Raw genomic sequence first — 14,037 nt, forward strand, 5'->3', positions numbered from 1 at the left:
GAAGTTTATTGAATATGAACCGCCTCCTGGCCTGCCCTACATTGCACCCATTTTCTCAGAAAAGGAAACCACAGTTCAAGAGCTGAAATGTGGTATCCAAGGGCCCACAGGGAGTACAGGCAGTGCAGAGACAGGAGCCCTGGGCAGGCCCAGCTTCGTCTGTTCCCACTTCTTTGATATCCAGGAGGTCGGAAGAAGTGGCAGCCAGGGAAGGACCAGAGAAGGCTGCGGTGCAGGGCTGGACGCGGTCAGGACCCTGGACAGCTCAGCAGAGCTCAGCCACCCCTGGCAGTGCTCGGATGGTACCTAGATTTGTTGGGGGCCTTTAGTGGGGCTGGAAGGCGCTGGTCTGACACCTGGCAGGAGCAGGGTGAGTGGAGGGGAGAATAGGTGTCCTAGAGTTTGAAGATTGGCCTTGCAGTCCCAACTTTACCATACACTAGCTGGACAGATCTCAAAAAAAAAAAAAAAAATCTCTTGGAGCCTCAGTTTCTTCATCTGTAAAATGGGCCTTCTGGTCTCCCTTCACAGGAAACGTTGCCCCTAGCTGAGATCCCAGCCAGGCTGTTGTGAGAAATAAACCAGCTATAAGGAATCTGGAAAAATTCTCTAGAAACAATAAAGTGCTCACAGGCAGCAAGTGAAGGGTGGGGCCATGGGTGCAGGTCCTGGCTCCTGCAGCCTGTAGGGGGTGGATGGCCCTGCCTGGCCTTGGCCTCTGTCTTGGTCCTGGGGACTCCAGTCCTGGTGCTGCATCGCCTGGGGCAGGGAACACCATTCCTGAAGCATATCTTGGGCCAACTGTCCAGTGACAAAAGCCTCACCCTCTGCCAGGGGCAGACCCCTGTAGAATAATCAGTGAAGTATCTGGAGGCCCTGCCCTGCACGTGGCCTTCTGGGTGATGGCCTGAGGACCAGATGGCGGGAGTGCCTTGGAAACGGGGTAGAGGATTCATCTAGACAGCAGCCTGACCAGGCCCTCAGCTAGGGGCAGGAGGAGGGGCTCCTGGGGTCTTTCCGCATCTCCTCACTCATCTTTGAACAAGCTCAGGCGCTGCTATATCACTTTTCTGCTCAGGCTGAGAAAACTGAGGCTCAGAGAAACATGGGCTGCCCCAAAGTCCCAAGCAAGTTATGACAGAACTGGGTTAGAATCCATATCCCCAGACTTGGTGTCTAGAACTGTGACAGTGTTAACAGCCTCTATGACGAGCTGAGTGTCACCTGTGTACCGGGCACACTACGTGCACTGCCCTCGAGGCAGAGCTTATTGTACCAGCTTTACAATAGTAAGAATGGAACAGACTGAGTTTCACTCACAAGCTGTAAGTGGCAGAGGCAGGATCTGAACCAGTGATCAGGGCACAGTTCAAGAGTTGGGGTAGTCATTGCAGGCTGTGCCCGAGCCTAACCAGAGGTGAGCAGTGTGGCTTTTCCATCCTGGACTCTGGGCCGAGAGGAAGGCTCGGGATGAGGCTCACAGCAGACGGCTGCATTGATACTCAGCTGCTTCTGGGCTATGTCAGGATCCAGACAGACCTATGCCGGCAGGCGGAGACCTTGGAAGGGTTGATGGGGCAGAGGTGAAGATGCAAAGCTAGACTTCATCCTTCCAGTCCCAGCTGGGGTCACCTCCTCCAGGGAGCCTCTCCCAACCTCCTTGGCCCATGATGTCATCCACCTCCCCTAAAATCTGGCCTCTTCTGCCAGGGTGATCCCAGGCCCTGACATGGTGCCTGGCATGCTGAATAGTCACTGTGTCCTGCAGGCTGGCTCTGAGCCAGGCACCGTGAAGGACCCAAGGAGAGAGTGAAAACGTGGCACTCTGTCAACAAGGCACTAGAGTCCTGCATGGCCTGGGCCTGGCCGTGCCTCCAGCTCATCCCAGCCCCTGCCCTACATGCACCCCACATTCTGCTCTCACCCCTCCCTGAATGTCCCCCTCTCCATCCCTCATGATATCCTGATGATTATAGAAAACTTCAAGATGACAAAAAGGTCCCATAAGTTAAAAACCACCCATAATCTTATCCTGAGGGTGGACAGTTCGCTCCAAATACCACCTATCTCCGTTTTTCTCCCTTTTCCTATTTCTCATGTTTCAAAACCCAGAGTCAGGTGCACTCTCGTGGAACCTACTTCCCTCATTCATGGGATGTGTGATGAGCATGGACATCACTTTTCCTGCCACGTCACAGTTCAGCAGCATGGTCTGGCTGCTTGAAATTCCCCGGACATACCATAATTTAAAAAAACAGTCCCCTCTGGCTGGGCATCTAGCTTGTTTCCGATTTGAGCTTATTACAAACAGCCTGCAGTTATAGCCCAGGATACCTCCTGGGAAAGTGAGTTTCTTGGCCAGGGGATATCTTAGCATGCTCTTTTGACACTCTGAGCCTTTGCACAGGCTGGTCCCTGTGCTGGGCTGTCCCTGTCCCATTTATCCTCATAGCCAAGTCTTCTTCTGAGACAGCACACACATCACGTCTTTCTGAAGCATCCCTGGGCTGCATCTGTTGCCCTTCTCCCTGCCCTCAGCTGCCCTCTTCTCTCCGGTTTCCTGAGCATCTGCTGTCTCTCTGAGGGCAGACAGCCTGCCTTCTCTTACTTCTCTCTTTGGCTTCCGGCACATAGTAGGTGCCTGGGAAATGCTTCCCAGCTGAACGAGCCATCCCCTGGCTGGTTTACAGTGTGGGATTGTGTGGTGTTTCTATTAGTCTCCACGAACAAGTGCCACTGTGTTATTAAATTTTCCAAAAGCAGAATGTCTGCTGTGTTTGCCAGATTGGTTGCTCTTTTAGAGTAGGTCTACCCTGCCCATCCCGCACTCCTCATTCTATCTTTCAAAGCCCATTCCCTGGGCACCAATTGAGCTCCAGGTCTGAGGGATGCAGTGCTGGGCTGCGAGGGAGCCTGACCTTCAGGAGGTGGCCCGGACCAGGGTAAGTGAGGGTCAAGTTCAGAGCTCAGTGCCTGGGACTGGGTGGTGCCGGTAATGGCAGGCCCCTTTGGTGGGGAGCTCGTGCTTTGCTCCGAATGAAGGCGTAAGAGCCGGGCATACAGTAGGTGCTCAATAAGTGTATAAGAGAAGGTGTTCTGGGAGCTAAGTGAGGAGGGCTGGTGGGATCAGAGGTGGTGAGGAAACTGACCTTGGAGGACAAGTGTCACAGGAATGTCTCTGCTCTCGCCCAAGATCAGGACAAAAATTCTCCACTATCCCCAACCACACGTCCTCCCAGGGCTCCCAAGGCACCAACAAGCTGTGGTTTTGTCCTTGGAAGGTAACAGGTGGAGTCTGTTGGGCTATTGAGCCCAAGCCCAGCCTCCCAGGAAGGCATGGTAGACCCATGGAGACATTGCACTCAGGAAGCCTGCAGCCCCAGGGGAGACAGACGCTTCCCGCTGAGTTTGGGTTGCTCCTTCAGGTTCCAGAGTTGGGCAGCCTGGCTGGAGGGGCTGGGACGCTCCGTGTGCTCCGGGGTGTGTAGGTCAGGGGATCTCATTCTTCATCTCCTTCCATTCATCTGCTCACTCGACCCTGGACTTGTCTTGAGTGTTGGGACATAAGACACCACAGAGCATATTGCTCAAATGCCTTCAGGGGCACCCGTGACCTGCTGAGCATGGCATTCAAGGCCTGCCTTACGGAATGCTCCAGTCCCTCAGGGGTCCACCCCTCCCTGCCCTCCCCGGGCACCTGGGCACTTAGGCATCTGCTGTTCCTACTGCTGGGAACGCTCATCCTCTCCCCTGTCCACGTTCTGCCCTTTCTTCCAGGCCCAGCCCGAGGCCCTCTTCCAGGAAGCCCTGCTCCATCCCCCAGGGTGGACATCTCTCCCTCACCTACCTAACAATCGATCCAGATTGGTCTCTGGGCATGTCTCCCCTTTGGCCTTCACTAGCAAAGGTTGGATGGCAGGGGCTACAGCTGGATGCCCTCTGCATTCCTGGCCACCAACACAGGCCTGGCAGACACACAGTTCCCAGGACAACAGAGGTACCAAATGGAGCTTGCAGCCACCTGAACAGTGGAGCTGACAGTGGACTTGGGCCACTCACCAACCCTTCTCCTCAGCAGAAGGTCTGTGCTTTTACCTGGGGTTTCTTTCCTAAATTCCCTGGTGACTGCTCCCACACTCCTCTCTGCCTGGCCTGGGAGAGCCTGCCTTGGGGCTCTGACCCTCAGAGGGCCAGGCAGACACGGCCCCGGGGGCCAGGGCAAGTAATCATGGGGGGATTGGGGAACCTGCTTTCCAGGACTGGCCCTGGAGGGAGACCAAGTGGCAGCTCCCTGCTCCCGAGGAGAAGCGGAGGGTCTGCCATCACTCTGCCCACCCACCAAGTGTTTCACCTGTCCCTCCCACTCGCCCGGCTGACCTTGTATTTCCAGCCCAGCCTCTTCACTCTGCCCCAGAACTGCCCCAGCAATTCTGCGAAGTGAGGCCCAGAGACAAGGAAGCAGGAGGGAGGAGACTAGCCAAAGCCCCCTCGCCAGCCCCTGTCCCCCTCCCTGGCCTCAAGGCCCCAGTCCAGGCTTCCATCATCGCCCTCAGCCGCCCCAGCCTCTCCTCCTCCCGTCAGGGCTGCCTGAGCAAATTCTAAAAAGATAAACCTGATGAGGTGCTTCTGCTCAAAAACCTTCCATGGCTCTCATTGGCAAAGTCTACCCATCTGAGGCAGGCATTCAAGGCCCTTCCAGAGCTGGCTCCTGCCCCTCCTCTCCCTCCCCTCAACTTCCCCAACCCCACGTCTTCTCTTTCTCCAGCCCCAGTGAAGCTGCCATCCCAAATATGCCAAGACCTTTGCAAGCCCTGTTCCCTCTGCCTGGAATACCTTTTCCATATCTTCACCCCTTGGTATGCTTACTCAGCTGGGGCAGCCCCACTGGGTAGCTGTTCCCACTTATCCTCCTGCACCCAGGAGGGGGCTTTTTCTGTGTCCCTGTCTGCCTCCATACTGGACCACCTCTCCCCAAGGGCAGGTGGCCTGAGGCACCCACACAGGGTGTCCTGTCCTTAAGGGTTGTGTCTGAAGCTCTGATGAATGCAGAATTGGAGGCATACTGTGATGTGACTGTACTGGGCACGGGGGACCCACAGACATTTGTCAGGGTGCCTTAGATGGGCCTCTGAGGGGCCACACCTCCTTTTCCCCTGTTCTCTGTCTGGGAGGGCAGAGCCTGACCTGTTGCCCTGTGGACATGAGTCTCCACCCACAGTAGGGTCTAGAGGTGATAAGGGGCCCTCTCAAACTGCCCAGGGTGGGACCACCACTGCTGGGTAGGGGTGCTTTGCAGCCTCCACAATAAGGCAGGCCTTCTTCAAACCAGAGACCAGATCCTCAGGTACCTACCTGCTCACCTGCCCACTCCGGGTTAGACCTCCTCTGGCCACAGACTGTACCTTGGGACTGGGGACATGGGACCCCCCCAGGGGAAAGAGATGCTGGCGCAAGAGGGGAGGCAGGGCCTATGCAGCCTAGGGGCTGGGGGTCTACATCTCTCAGAAAGGGAGGGCGGAGGGGGATTCGCAGACTTCGGTGGGAGGGCTCCGGGGCAGTGTGCCCTCGCGGTCCTGGGAGAGGGTCCCGGCCGGGGCGGGGGCCGTGGCGCCCCGGAAGGAGCCGCACACGCCCCAGCACGCGGTGCCCGCCGCGGCAGCCGCGGATCCGGAGGTGAGAGCGCCCCCGCCCGGCTCCCCGCCCACCCCGCGCGCGGCCGGGTCCGGGGCTGGGGGCGGGCCCGAGAGGGGCGCGGGGCGCGGCGTGGCAGCCGCCGGCCCTTTTCCGCAGCGCGGGCCCCGTCCCTCCTCCCCGCGCGCGCGGGCCCGCTCCCCTGCTCCCTTCCCCTGGGCGGCAGGATGCGGGCGCCGGGCCCGGGCGGGGGCCGGGGGCCGAGGGCCGAGGCCTGGCCGGCTTGGAGGGGGCCCCGGCCGGCGGCCGCGCGGGGCCGGGGACCGAGGGCGCAAGTGTGCCCCTCCCGGCGCCGGGCGGGGGGAGGCGGGGAGGGAGGGGGGGCGGGAGGAAGGCGGCGGCGGGAGGGGGAGCCAGGGAGGCTCGGAGCCGCGCGGCGGGCGGGCGTGCGGGCGAGGGAGCTGGCGGCGGGGAGCCCCCCGCCCCCCGAAGGAGGAGTCTGGCTCCCACTTGCTGCCTCGGACGCGCGGCGAGGCGGCCGCCGCCGAAGGAGCCCCCGCCTCTGCGCGCCTCCCTCCCCGGAGCCGGGCCCTTGCCTCCCTCCGTGCGCGCTGCTGCTCGCGGCCGCCGCGGCCGCCGAAAAGGAGCCCGGGGCCAGGTAGGGCCGGGGGCGGCCGGGGCGCGGGCCGGGGCGCGGCGGGCGAGGGGCGCGGGGCGCGGGCGCCGGGCCGGGCGGGGGCGCGGCCGGGACCCTCTCCAGGCGCGGGGTGACGCCCGCGGCGCGGCGCAGGGGCGCCCGCAAAGTTACTTTGGCCGCGTCTGCAGGGTGCCGGCGCCCCGGCCGGGCACCCCTGCTGCCCTGCCCGCAGAGCGGGTGCCGCCGGCAGGGGCTCGGCGGGGGCGCTGGACTCTGACTGGGGCCGAGGGGTCAGCGAAACTTTTCCCCAGCTCGGCAGTCGCTGCTGACTGCCGGCAGAGTTGCTGGTGGAAGAAGCGGATTGGTGGGGTGCAAGTGATGAAGATGGTGATAACAATAGCAGCCCCTAGTCGTTGAGAGCCTACTGTGCGCAGCGAAGCCCCTGCTGGTACTTGGGGACGAGGGAGGCGGGGACTAATGCTGGTCTGGTGGCCACTTTCTCTAGGCATTGCTGGAAACTTCATCCATCCATCCACCCATCCATCCATCCATCCATCCATCCATCCATCCATCCACTCACTCATTCCACACATATTTAGTCCTGTCTGCTATGTGCCGGGCACAGGGGATTCAGTGGCTAACCAGGCAGGTCTCAGCCCTCACAGGCAATATTTCATCGAATGCCAAGGCTGAGGAGCAGTTTTGTCTCTTGTGTGTGTTTATTCGAGGACTCGTTATGGGAGACCGAATTCATGCACAGCCTTCCTTGACCTGGGTGGAGACGGAGGAGGGTCAGTCTGAGAGCTGGTATGTCCAGGAGTCTATGGCAGGCCAGGGCTTTGGGACCTAGACCCAGGTGTCTTGCATCCCGTCCCCTCCCCTCTCCCCTGGGGCTGGGTGGCTGCAGGTGAAATCAGGAGGCCCCACTGTGGAACTGGCCCCCAAGGTTGCTGGGCTGACTTCTCTTGGGTCGTCTTTCCCCCAGTGCTGGGTCAGAGCCTCTCCCAGCTCCCCTTGGGGGTTTGGTTGCCTCTCCCTCCCTATTTCTAAGGCCTCCATTGAACAGCCCAGAGGAGAGCTTACATCGCAAACAATTATAAAATTAAACCAGGGAACAAAAGTGAGCCGGCTGGTGAATGGTGAGCTGGCCGCACAGGACTTGAGTGGTGGTGGGAGACTTGTGCAAGGAGCGGCCATTCGGGTAGGGGGGGCTCAGGCAGACGCTACCATCATCACTACCCTAACTGATATTTGTGGGGAAAAAAATTAAACCAACTTCATGAATAATTTGTCACATTGGCTAAAATGCTTTGGGGGATGTCAGAGAGGCCACCGGCTGACGGCCACATTCAAGTTGGAAGCCAGACCTCCATCCATGGGAGCCAGTGCTCTAGGAGACCATTTGGGGAGGGGGTGGCGGATTTGGCTGAGCTGAGGCAGGCTTCTGGTGATGGGAGCACACCCGGGCTGTGGAGCCGGGCGCCGGGTATGGGGGACCGTGGTGTGGGAGCCATGCATAATAAACTGTGCTTCATGACGCCCGTCTCCCTGCAAATTGGCTTTCCGAGTGGCAGCCCCACAACACTTGTAAGATCTTTTTCCTTAAGATGGGTTTCTGCGAAATGGTTACATCTATTTGAGTGCTCACTCCGTGGAGGTACATTAATTGGCTGACGGCTAGTCGAAAGGCGATAATCCAGTCACAGAGGTTTAATCGTATATTCGGAAGTGGTTCATTGTGGGGCTGCTTTCCTCTTCATTTCTCAGCCCTAGGAATTTCCGAAGACCTGAATTAAACTAGATCGCTATAATGTTGATGTGGGCAGGCCCAGAGTGTCACCTACATGTGAGATGTCGTACCTCATATGCAGTTACTGTGTGAACACTCAAAATCACTCACACACACCCTAACCCTGTGGGCTGTTTATGGACAGATGGAATAGGTCTGAGTTGGAGTAGGAGACTGGGGTTTAGGTTCTCTCTGCTGGTGCCCAGACTGTGTCAGGAACGCAGACTGACACACAGAGTAACCACTCAAGAAAAGCCTGCTTTTTAAAAATTTCCCAGCCCACCCGAGAGACTATTAAATCTCCACCCAACTAAAGTAATTTAAGTTCATTTGTTTTCCCTTGAACTTGCTGCCTTCCCTTGCAGGCACTCACCAAACACAGGACACATCTCTTTGCACATGTCCGAGGAATTAAGGCTGGTAGCAGGATTTCACCGAAGGGTAGCACTCAAGGAGAAAAATCAGCATTCTGGGTGCGGGTTCCAGGCCCGTCCCCAAAGTGCAATCATCTTTGAATCTATCAAAATGATCACTTTTCCAGTTTCAGGCCTGTGAACTGATCATGAGTAGCAGGGCAGAGGAAATTAATCAGCCGGGCAAAGACTTTTAGCAAGTAAATATTATGCACAGAAAAACATGCAATTAGTGGTTGTTAGTTAATGCCTTTCAAGTTTCGGCGGCGAGCCGCAGTTAGGGGTGGGATTTCTGCGTTATCCCTGAATTGTCTGTCAAAATCTTTAATGTGACAATGTGACATGTCTCTCCCATCGCCCCTCCCTCACCAGGAACAGAAAAAGGGTCTTTTCAAGCATCCCCCCCCTCCATTCTTCTTCTCCCTGAGATCTCTCCGTTCTGCAATTGGCACCTTTGTCTGCCCGCACCTCTGGAACGAGGGACCCTGGGGGAAGGGACTCCCCATGTGCAGGAGCCCGGGAAAGGATTCTCAGGCTTGCTGTGTGCCCACCAGTCACACAGTTAATGGCATCTCAGATGAGAGACAGGCTGCTTGTGGGGTCTTCCTTCTGGCCAAACGTCTCACCCTCAAGGATCAGACATGCCGAACACTTACGGGGCAAGGAGGAGAGGGGCTGAGGAGAACGCTGCACACAGCAAGAACCAATTAGACAATGCTGTGTCGCTCTGAAAGCCCTTCCCTGCAGCCGTGTTTCCTGGGGTGTGGACGTCCCCACGGAATGAGGCCACCAGCTAGCATCCCCTCCAGATGGCCGCTGACATTGTTTGAGTTGGGTCTGAAGAAGTGACGGAAATGCAGAAGGGAAAAGTGACCCTCAGGGAAAGAAAAAAAGAGGGGGCTTCTTTTGAGGGGGTGGTGTGGGAGGGAAGATATAAATATTTCCTTGATTCGTTTGATTTGCTGTGGCTCTCCTTGGTGACCTGGCCATTCTGCTACCAAAACAAATGCTTTATATTGACCGCCCCCCACCCCCCGCTGCTAAGGAGACAAGACTTCAGTTATGCTTTATTTCCATTTAAAATATCTATGGCCTACGAGGGCAGCCCAACCTCAAGAAAAAAAAAAATCTTAACAAATTGAGATTATGTTTCAAATTTGAACTCAGATAGTGGCTTGAGAACTTCTTTGGGCTTTCCATGCCTCTCTGTGAATTACCCTTGGGGAGTCTTCTTGGACGTGAACTTGACCAGCTTGGTGTCGGAACCTAGGGGTGCATCATAAGTCGAAGCAGTTAAAAAAAATTCCCCTGCCCCCGGTTGATTATGATACGCGTTGAGTTCAGAGCTGAGGATTGAGCAGGTCCCTGTCTCCATAGCTCAACCCACACCTGGAAGTTTGCTTCTATTCCATGTCGTGTTCGCATTTCCATCCCCTCCTTGCCAGAAGGATTTGAGGCCGAGCGTTGATACACATGAAGAGACTTCTGGCATCGCCCTGGCTAATTTCATCACTTTAGGGAGAAAATGATGCCTGTTTCCCATTTCCAACACACCCGTCATCGTTTCGCCTTCATTTCATTCTTTTGCATTTTCCGACAGGACTGCAGCCTGTCGGATCTATTGCACTGCAAAATCTATTGCACTGGCTACCAGAGAAGTGCGAGTTCCTCCCTGCACCCTGCCTTTCCCCTTCGCAACGAAGTGCTTTTGGCATCACGGTGCTCCGTGGAAAAGGCAAATGTTCCTTCCCCCACCCGAGGCTCCTTGCACAAAGGGGCGTGTGTTGGGGGGAATGGAGAATGGAGTTTTCCTTTTGTAACTTTGTCATTCAGACACATTAGTTAATTGATCATACTTTGGAGGTTTAATCCTTAATTGCAAATTCCCGCATGATCACACACAAAAAAATGCTCTTAAACTGATCATAAAAATGGCAAAACCCCAATCCCAGACTTAAGTGTAGAATTACCATAGTGCCGATTTGATTCTGCTTCAGTGACATCTGTTTAATAGATTTCCATGAGAACTGTAAATCCACATTCACTTTCTTTGCAAATTGTATTTGAATACTGAGCAACCCAGACCCTCTTGCCTCTCCCGCTCCTAACCATGTGTATCCCAGACCACCGTTAACTGAGTGTGACTTGACGCATATGTGGGACAGGGGTGCAGGGTGCTGATTTTTACACATTTACCTCTCATTTCCTTTTGTGTGTGGTTACGTCTGTGTGCATGTTTGAAATGGATCTGAGCAGCCTCCCGTCTCCAGTCCACAGATATGGGAATCTCCAAATGCTTAATTTTGAAAACTAGGACATAGCACTTTGCAGAAGAAAAATCAGTCCATTCACTGTATTTATGTGATTGCTGATCTGCGAGATGGATATAGAAAGCACAAGAATTATAATAATTTATGGAGCGGAGCACTGGTTTACAAACATGTTTCCTAGCCTGGGTTTTGTGGGGGTTTCTTTGCAACTTGGGCCTCGTTCGGTGCTATAGGAATGGAAAATATTCAGAATCTGAAGGCCAGCCGGGTGGACTGAGTGCATTCAAATCTAAAATTAAAGGAATAAGTGAGCAGCTATTTGTGGCAGACAGGACATGATCCAGTAAGGAGCACTCTTCATCATTCTGAAAGAAAAAGTACATAATTGGAAAATGAAGCGGCGGCGACTCCTGGGTGGGGGGCGAGGAATTAGAAAGTGTAATTTAAAATCATGTAGTCATAATTCAAAATGGGCCCAGCTAAAAGGTTTTAAAGTGGCACCTGCTTTAAAGTCACTTGTGGTTGATCCTTTTTTCAAGGAGTATGGTCTAATTTTCACAATATTTGTGGATTCCTTCATCGACTTAGCTCATCAGCGTGTTCAACGTGGCTGCTAATATCAGCTGCAGTGTTTTCTTTCTTCGGAAACGCACAGTTGCTACAGAAGGAAGTCAAACATAAGGCTGTCATTTTAGGGACATGGCTGGGGGGATTGGGTCTGATTTTTTTCCTGTTGGGCTATTTGTTCTTTTTCCTTTCCTGTGACTTCCATTTTTCTTTTTCTTTTTTTTCACCCTTTCTGACATTTTCAACCACTGACTAATCAATTGCATATTATCAGTCACGAGCAAAACAAGGGGAAAAAACTGGTTGAAAAGGGATTTTTGAGCAGGTGTGGAAGCATATAAAAGAACCATTCCAGAGCCCCACACACTGGTACCTTCCTGTTAAGCATGACTTCTGCTGCCCCTGGCTTGGCAGGGGCACTCTGTAGGAGGCGTTAGTGTGGTTTTCCTGCGACTCGTCTCATTGCAACGAAGTTCTCAGCAAAGCCTCAGCCAGCAGTGCCTTCTGCTGAGCTGGCCTGCTCTGGGCGACCGGCCGGAGACAGTTGCCTGCCTGCTGGGCCGACCAGCTGGAGGGGCTGGGGCTGCTGGCGGCCCCCACTCGTGGTCAGAGGAGGAGAGGAGTGGGAGTCAAGATGGGGTTGGGTTCCTGGGGAAGCTTCCCGGGCGCTGGGCTCCGTCGGAACGCTGCGGCAGGGAAGGCTGTCAGGGCAGGTGCTTCTCCGGGACTTTTCCTGTTTTGCAGATAATCCCGTGTAGTCACTGGTGTTGTCCGAGTTTCGGCCTCGGGACAACACAGTATTGTCCTAGCCTCACAGTTACACCCACAAACCTGCCAGTGACGGGAAGAGGCAGGGGTGCCTTTTGGGGTGGCTGCCTTAACAGCCTCGGGTTGGCTTTTATGATGGTGACTTTTACCCTTTGGGACATTTTCAACTATTGAAATGGGGACACTTTTGAGAGCCAGAGAGGCTGCTGGTCGAGCTGACCAAAGGGGGACAGCAGGCGTGAACCGGGACTGTCCTGGGCCCACCCTGGCTCTGAGGGGCCTGTGCCAGGTGGCAGTGGATGCCTCCAGCCCCGTGGCGAAGGCCAGCGGTCTTTGGTCACAGAGGGGGTTGCTTGTAGATTTCCTTCATCTGTCTGTCTGCTGGGCAGACTTGGGCTGCTGGGACCATCCAGGTGTCTCCTTTGCAGGAATCCGCCCGCTGTTACAATGCTCTGTGGAAGCTAAGGCCCTTCTCGGTGTCTTCTTTTGGGCCTTTGGCACATGCTGGCTGGTCTTGTTGTTTGGTAGGGCCTGCTTAGGGGCCCCCAGGCCCCCTCCTCTCCACCTCCTCATGAAGGGGTCTGAGCTGCCCTGTTGATTCATCTGGCTGCTCCCGCTGGGCCCCAAGCCCTGTGAGGGTCAGTTTCACATCTGAGTCATTTGGGTCCCAGAACAGGGTCTGCCTCCGATGGGGGGCAGTGGGTGTTTCGGGGCTGACCCGTGTCCTGCAGTGTCCCAGGTGAGCGAGTGGCGAAGAGTTGGCCTGGAAAACTAGTCAAGGGCTGGTGGTACTGGCCGTGCCCATTCACGACACCCTGGGGAGTAGAGTGGCTGCTGACTCACCCAGTAACAGGGTGGACGGAAGGGGCCATGAACCCCCGATTGTCTGAAAATCTCTGCTCAGTTCTTAGCAGTTCCTGGCAGAGCTCTGGGGACTCTCTAACCGTGGTGGCAGAGACACTTAGAGAGCACCTACTGTGCGCGGGCTCTCGGCCAGGAACTTTTGTAGGTACCTCGTCCTGTATCCTCCCCGTGGCTTCTGGGAGGGAGATCTTAGCATCCACAAGTTCACAGAGGAAAAGGCGGAGATCTGAGGAGGCGTGACCTGCTTTGAGCCTGGGCTTGAGACGGCAGGACCTGTGTGTTCTCTCTCTCACTCACTCACTCGCTCACGTAGTGTTTTGTTCTTCGGCTTCTACTTCAGCTCAGACGCAGGATGAGACTCTGGGAGCTTTGGTGAGAGATGGCCCGGGGAGTTGTGGGCAGAGGTGCCTGATCCAGCCTGGGGAGGTCGAGGGGACATCTCCCTGAGGCCCTGAGCCAGGGAACAGGTGTGCGTGCACAGGTGGGGCCGGTGTGCAGAGCCTTCCAGGCGGGGGGAACAGCATGTGTGAAGGCTCAGAGGCGGGACTCCCAGTGTGCCAGGGACACCCGGAGTGAAGGGCTTGGCCTGAGTGTTGAGATTGAGCCTGGGGGCAGGTGTGGGCTCCAGGGCAGATCTAAGGAGCCAGGCTTCCCCTCGGGGCAGCAGGGTGCTCCTGTGAGATTCAGGAGTAGCTTGGTCAGAGTGTGAGTTAGGACCTTGGTTCTGGGGGCTGGTATGGTGTGTTGCCTTGGTGACGCCGCAGGAGGGGGTCAGACAAGGTTGTGGGGGCAGCGGAGCGGGGGGGGGGCTGCCTTGGCCTCTTTCCTAGGTGTGAGCTCTCTGTACCCTCTGTCCCTGGTAGCTACTTGCCGCTTGGAGTCTCAGTGACGTCCAGGTTCCTCCTGGCCTGACTTGACCCAAGGCTCCTGAGGACAAATAAATGCCTTTGAGGGGAAAATGGAAAGAGAAACCACCTTGTAAAAGAATAAAGACTTTTGAAAAGCGAGCTCTGAAAAAAGGAGGGAGTTTCTCAACAAGAATTTTTCAACCCAGAAATTTCAAGGATTTTTCAACTCCCTCAGTCTGGGCTGACTGGG

Source organism: Camelus bactrianus, chromosome 12 (genome assembly GCF_048773025.1).
Source record: "Camelus bactrianus isolate YW-2024 breed Bactrian camel chromosome 12, ASM4877302v1, whole genome shotgun sequence".
In the NCBI taxonomy this organism is placed as follows: Eukaryota; Metazoa; Chordata; class Mammalia; order Artiodactyla; family Camelidae; genus Camelus; species Camelus bactrianus.